Source organism: Saccostrea echinata, unplaced genomic scaffold, assembly GCF_033153115.1.
Source record: "Saccostrea echinata isolate AGI-Se365-2 ecotype Australia unplaced genomic scaffold, CSIRO_AGI_Sech_v1 ptg000086l, whole genome shotgun sequence".
Classification (NCBI taxonomy): Eukaryota; Metazoa; Mollusca; class Bivalvia; order Ostreida; family Ostreidae; genus Saccostrea; species Saccostrea echinata.
The window spans coordinates 385,237-393,107 of NW_026889835.1; positions in this window are offsets into that span (position 1 = coordinate 385,237).

Consider the following 7,871-nt stretch of genomic DNA (forward strand, 5'->3'; position numbering starts at 1 on the left):
TGGATCGGTCATATCTTTGCAATAAATGCATCAATCAAAATGATGAAACCATACATAGAATTCTTGGAAGACTTTCTATTAACCCTGTAAATATCAAAGAAAAATATTGAAAAAAACAAAAAAGTTGCAAATTTAACATTTTTGATTTCACTTCTGTTTGCGACCGGAAGTCCGAACGACGAAAAATAAAGGTCAATCACCATATCTCAATTTGATGCTCTATCACGTCAGTGAGTTTCAATTTCATATCTTTAGCCGTTCTCAAGAAAATTAACGGACAAAATTCCATTTAAAAAAAACAAATTTCCCCAAAAATCGCGAACGGAAGTGATTTTTCAAAAAATGAAAAACACGTCTGGAGATATTCTCACGATGCATCTTCCCTGAAAAAATCTTTGAAATCCGTCCACTCACAGCTGAGATATCGGCCGTACTATGAAAAAAGAATAATAATAATAATAATGATAATAGAAAACAGACGGAAAACAATAAGGTCTTCCGAAGGAAGTCGGAAGACCTTAACTAGAAACTCATTACTAGTAATGAGAAGGTCTTCCGTTATACTACTTCCTGTTTGCATGAACATGTCTTTTCCAACGTCGGTATAAGCCTAAAACTGATGTAGAAACAAAATAACTTAAAAAAATACTTTTTTCTTCATTTCCTGTCACGACCGGAAGTAATGATGACAGATGATTTTTACACGATGCAAATGAACTGATGACTGACTTTAAGTCCTGAAAGTTTTAGACTTCAGTCTTTTACTCTTACCGAGCAATTGTGAGAACACATTCTAATTTTGGGGACAGGAAAACGCACGACCGGAAGTGAATTGAATAAAAATCTCTGAATTTTCTCATGACAATTGTAGTATCTACATCATATGTAAAAAAAAAAAACCAAAAACATTCCAAATACTTATCTGTAAGTGATATTTATGAGAAAGGTAAACATTGAAATAACGTAGTTTATCTCTTTAAACCGGAAGTTTACAGTTTTTGTTTCCGGTGGAATCTAACATATTTCAGAACACGAAAGAGATGCAACAAAGTGATGCAAGTTTTAATTTTATAAAGAAAAGTTGAACAGGAAATACACGCGACTGGAAGTGAATTTTAATAAGATTTTTGACGTTACTCTAGACATTTGCAGTCTGAATAACATATCTAGAAATCTTTTCAAATACTTTATCTATTAAAGATATTAAGGGGAAAGTAAAATACTCAAATTATGTAGTTTACCTCTTATAACCGGAAGTTGTTGTTTTTGTTTCCGGTGGAACTGACATATTTGGAAACTACACATAAGATGCAATAATGTGATGCAAAAAAAAATTCAAAAAAGAAAAGTTGAAATTTTCGATTTCTTTGATCACTTCCTGTGACGACTGGAAGTGACAGCTGACGCTCTGAACCCAAATGGTTTTGGCTTTTGCCTACTCCTCAAGGTCTGCTACTCATAAAAATTTGGTGTTTTAATCTTTTACCTGTTTTTGAGATTTTGCTCAGATAATTTTTCATTTTGAGGACAGAAAAACACGCGACCGGAAGTGGATTTTTGAAAGATATTTGAGGTTACTCTAGACCTTTGCAGTCTGAATAACATATTTAAAATTCATTTCAAATACATTATCTATAAAAAATATTTATAGGAAAGTAAAATACTCAAATTTTGTAGTTTTTCTCTTATAACCGGAAGTTGTCCTTTTTGTTTACGGTGGGACCAACATCTTTCGAATCTGCGAAAACAATGCAATAAAGTGATGCAATTCTTAAATAAAAAAAGAAAAGTTGAAATTTTCGATTTCTTTGATCTCTTCCTGTGACGACCGGAAGTGACAGCTGATGCTCTGAACACAAATGGTTTTGGCTACATCTTAAGATTTGTTGCTCATATAAATCTGGTGTCTTAATCTCTTACCGTTTCAGAGATCTTGCTCAGACAACTTCTCATTTTTAGGACAGAAAAACACGTGACCGGAAGTGAATTTTTGAAAGATATTTGAAGTTACTCTAGACATTTGCTGTCTTAATAACATATTTAAAATTCTCAAATTATGTAGTTTTTCTCTTGTAACCGGAAGTTGACATTTTTGTTTCCGGTTGGACCAACATATTTCAAAACTACAAAAGAGATGCAATAATGTGATGTAAGAATTGATTTAAAAAAGGAAAGTTGAAATTTAACGATTTCTTTGATCACCTCCTTAAGCGACCGGAAGTGCCGACGACGAACGAAAAGGTGCCCTCTCCAATCTAGAAATCATGTTCCATCATCATCTCTAACAAGTCTACAGTTAATATCTTAAGCCATTCTTGAGAACACTCGCGGACAAAATTTCATTTTAAAATCAGAAAATTGTCCATAACTTGGCACTGGAACCTAATTTACCAAAAAACGGAATTTTATATAAAATTCATATAAAGACCTTTTATCCCTGAAAATTTCAAAGAAATTCATTGAATAGTTTTTGAGAAATCGCGTGCACAAAATTTTGTCTAAAAAAAAAAGAGAATAATAATAAGAAGAAGAAGAAGAAACAATAGAATCACTATAAGGTCTTCCGTGGATAGGTAAGACCTTAATAATAAGAAACAATAGAATCACTATAAGGTCTTCCGTGGAAACGGAAGACCTTAATGATAAAAAAAAAAATTGTAGAATCACTATAAGGTCTTCCGTCTGAAACGGAAGACCTTAATAAGACTTCCAAATCACTTCGACATATCTATAGTTTTCGAGATATCAAGTGTTTGACATATCGAAGTCAACTGTACATGACATTATAAGATTATATAAAACTCTAGGCTGAGTACTGTTATAGTAATGTTTAATTTGGAACTTTTTGAATAACTCTATGTGACCATAATTTATTATATATGTTTATCTGTTTTCAAGCCACTACAAGGAAGAGGAAGGTGCAGGGGAACAATAGCTCTGGAGGACAAGATTCCAAGGTATTTTTAGACTCATTTTTGTCTTCTTCAAAAACACAGTACCAATTTTATCTCATCTTACCACAAAGCATTCTTGGGAAATGGGGATTTAAATTTATTCAAATAAAGACACATGGATGATGTCCTCTTTTAAGGGAATTTAATTATTTTGTTAGTCATATAACTAGTGAATCAGAAAAAAAAAAGCTTCCTGATGTAAAGTTAATGTAGAATCAAACTTTTTTTTTCAAAAATGGCCATCAGGGGGCAATTTGGAGCCACAGTAGGTGGTCAAGGACGTAAATGGGAATAATTATAGGGAAACAATATTTAAAAATCTTCTTAATTACAGCATTGCATGCCCATGAATTTGACATTCAATTTTGTTTACATTAAATTGGTCATGGCCACCTGATTAGACTTTCTTGTGATATTAAGTAAATATAGAGGCTCAATAAGGACACAAATCAAAATAAAAATAGAAATATAAAGAAATAATATATAATCTTTAGCTCTCCGAGTCTCTGTCTGTCAGTCTGTCTGTCCCTCTGTCTGTCTGTCAGTCTGTCCCAATTGGTTTTCTGACTTTTTTTCTAAACGCTTGCAGATATTGAGCTAATTTTTGGTATGTGAGTGTATCTTGATGAGTTACAGATCAAGTTTGCATTTCGTTCTGCTTCAATGATTTTTAGCGGAATTACGACCTTTTCAATTTTTCAGGGTTTTCCTCAATTTTTTTCTAAACACTTGCAGATATTGGCCTGATTTTTGGCATGTGACTTAACCTTGAATGGTTTATAGATGAAGTTTGCATTTCATTCCGCTTCATTGATTTTTGACGGAATTATTTCATCTTCTCCAGAACAACTGGGCCAATTTCAACCAAACTTGGCAAACTTGGTGTAAAGGGGATTCAAGTTTGTTGAAATGAAGGGCCACGCCCTCTTCATCGGGTAGATAATTACAAATTAGTGAAAAATGAATGGCGTCTTTTAAAAATCTTCCTCTCAAGAATCACTGGGCCAGGAAAGATGAAACTCAAGTGGAATCATTTTCAGGTAGTGTAGATTCAAGGTTGTACAAATCTTGACCCTAAGAGGTAGGGTGGGGCCACATTGGACGATAAAAGTTTTACTTAGGAATATATAGGAAAAATCTGTCAAAATCTTCTTCTCAAGAACAGGTCGCCCGCGTGGCGCAGTGGTTAGAGCATCTGCTCTAGAGTCGCGAAGTAAGGAGTTGATCCTTACGTCGCGGGTTTGAATCCCACTGTGGGACGTGGAGACCGGTCCTTCAGATGAGACCGTATAAACCGAGGACCCGTGTAGCACTAGGTGCTGGCACGAAAAAGATCCCTCACTGCTCAATGGCTGTAAGTGCCGAGTATAGGACAAAATTTGCAGCTCTCCACCGGCAAGTGGTGGCGTCTCCATATGAGTGAAAAATTCTCGAGAGGGACGTTAAACAACATACAATCAATCAATCAATCTCAAGAACAGCGAAGCCATGATTGGTCATATTTATATGGAAGCATTAGTAGGTGGTGTAGATTCAAGTTTGTTCACATTATGACAACCGGGGGTAGGGTGGGCCACAATATACTATCAAATTTATGCATAAGAGTATATAGGAAATTTTTTAAAAATCTCAAGAACAGCTAAGCCATGATTGGTCATTGCAGCCCGGAGGACCGGGCTGCTCTATACATATAAGTTTAAGTGTTGGTATATGGGGATTGAGGTGGGAGAAGTTATTCAGAATTGAAGGTTTTCTAAACATTAAAAAGATTGTTAATCAGAATGTTCTTTCCCTTTATAAATTACGAGATACACAATATATTTACTTCCATAAAGTGAATCTGTAAAAATATACATGTTTTTCATATTTAATATATAAAGTTGCTTATCATTTACTATCGAAAAAACGACAGGTCCCCTTTTTTTAGAATACGAATTTTACTTATCGCATAAAAACGTAAAAATGTACTTTACAGAGTTCGTGTTTTATATTCTTAAAGTGAAAGACATTTTTGAAAATAAGTGATGCATGTGTCTGGTTTCAAATTATATTTTGTGCAGCCAACATTTACTCGAGGAATTGATAAAGTTTAAAAGGGTATCGTTTTTGTTCGATTTTCATCCGACTATAAGTTTTCAAAATATTCTCGACTATCGTCTTCATCATTTAGACGCATGCCTTTTTCACACATATCGAAGCCGTTTGATGATCAAGACTCATTTCCATTGTTTACTTTATTTATTTCCCGGGTGACAATTGATGGTTACATCAATGTTTTCTTGTATTTATATATTTACATTTACAATAAACTTACCCAATGATTCTTTTCAAAATATAATACAGTTCATTTTCTCATAAACTACAGTCCCTGAAACGTTCTACTTTCCCATTTTTCCGTTCGCTCACCGTTCGTTCAGCGTGCGTTCACCGTATGTTTACCGTTCGCTCTCCATTCACAGTTTTGCATTCAGCGTTCACCGTGCACTCACGTTCATCGTTCACAAAGCGTTCTGCGTTCGCTCTTCGTTCGTTCACTTTGCGTTCACCTTGCGTTCAGCATTCACTTATCGTTCAGTCTTTATTGTCATTCGGAACTCCGAAGTGAAAGGACTTATTTTTTTTTAAGTAAGGATTTACAGGTTTTGAAACAAATAAATAACATATCGTGTTTAAAGAATCATTATTTCATGGGAAAAAAATTATCTACAATACTTATTTTTATTATCCTAGTAACTTAGCTCTAAGGTTATTTACTAAATTTAAATGGAAAATAAATGTTGTTATAAGTACATATACAGTGTATGTACCTATGTAGAACGATGCTGAAAAATTAAATCTAAATACAGGGTAAAATACAAATACTAGCACTGCGACATTTTGTCCTTATGTTAAAGACGACAAATCGTTAATGGATAGATAATAATCGAGTCAATTAATTTATCAACTGCAGCAAAAATACGACAATATTTATTTCTAACACATTTTTTTTAAATAATACAGAATACCTTAGAACTAGTTCTAAGAATTATAAAGAGTACTGCGGATATCAAGTTTATTAAATATCTTTAGAGCGAATTAAATTAATAGTGTGGTTTAAAAAAATATCTGTTTAAAATGTAATACATTATAGAATTTTTTTTCTACTTTACATATATAAAGTCTTTAATTAGAGAGAGAGAAATGCCTTTATAATATGATTATCGTTAACATATCCAAGTTGATTCTCCAGTTATGATATTTTTCACCGTAACATTATATGTTTGCCATTCGACATCATTCAGAGCCCCCCCCCCCCCTTTTCTCGTAAATCAGTTACTTCGTTAGTATTTCCAGTATATCTTAATTAACATTTAAAAAGAAGTTAATGTGTTTTGTAGCACAGTCTCAAAACAAACATGCATCTAAACAAAGTCATTAAACAATAGTAGTTCAAGATATACATGTGCCGGCGGTGATATTTTAAATTAGCAAGGAGCATGTTTCAAATTCAAGCAGCTTAATCATTCCAAGTGTTTATTCCCAATGTATTTTATTCATTTATTATTTTTTTGTTTAGAAATTTGGAATCAGATCTAGAAATGATAAGAAAAAATGTTAAAACTTCTTGGAAATACTAACACTTTGCCTTCCGTGTGACGAGACTTTCACACCTGCACAGTGTTGAATGATTTTGATTGACAGGTCAAGCAGGAGGACTTCGTGTGAACTTGAAGCAGGAAAAAAAAACCAATTATGACTGTAAAACAAATGGATCTGTTGATAAAAAATGGTTACTTTCACTGCCTGATATATTTAGAAAAAAATTAAGAATTTTTATTAGATATAGGTAAACACATTCGAGGAAGGGGGGGGCTAAAACCGAATCTCTCTCTCTTTCTCTCTCTTTCAATTGTCTGCTTAATAAAAACTATGACAGCATATTACTTAAATATCAAGTTGTGGAAATTTAATCTATAACAAATAATAAATGCCTCTTTGTATCATCTTGTCCGAGTATAATCACAGCCGGGAAATGTCTACAGATACATGTAGAGGTTTACTCAATAAATCATCATAAAAAATAAAACTGACACATAAATATATTATTGCATTAAAATTTTAAAATACTAGTTTATTTATGCAATAAATGCCCACATACCTTTGTAAGATATTTTAATTTTTTTTCTCATTATTTGTCCCCTACCGGTGAAACCGGAGGGGACTATAGGTTTCCTCTGAGTCTGTCAGTCTGTCCCACTTGGTTTTCCGCACCTTTTTCCTAAACGCTTGCAGATATTGAGCTGATTTTTGGTATGTGAGTGTATATTGATGAGCTACAGATCAAGTTTGCAAGTCCTTTATGCTTCATTGATTTTTGACGGAATTACGGCCTTCTCAATTTTTAAGGGTTTTCCGCAATTTTCTTCTAAACGCTTGTAGATATTGAGCTGATTTTTGGTATGTAGCTTTACCTTGATTAGTTATAGATCAAGTTTGCATTTCGTCCCGCTTCATTAATTTTTGACGGAATTATGGCATTTTCAATTCTTAACAGAAACCAGATTACACTTGCCGGTAGGGGATTAGTATTGCTAATGCAATACTCTCAGAATGCTTGTTTTACACGGAATCGCCTTGGCACGGAAATATTATGTATGGTTGTTACAACCGCTGCAATTCATTCTATAAGTCCGTAGTATTTAGTCCCCTACCGGTGAAACCAGAGGGGACTATAGGTTTCCTCTGAGTCTGTCCGTCCGTCTGTCTGTCTGTCTGTCCCTTTGTCTGTCTGTCAGTCTGTCCCACTTGGTTATCTGCACTTTTTTCCTAAACGCTTGCAGATATTGAGCTGATTTTTGGTATGTGAGAGTATCTTGATGAGTTACAGACCAAGTTTGCATTTATTTCTGCTTCATTGATTTTTGACAGAATTACGGC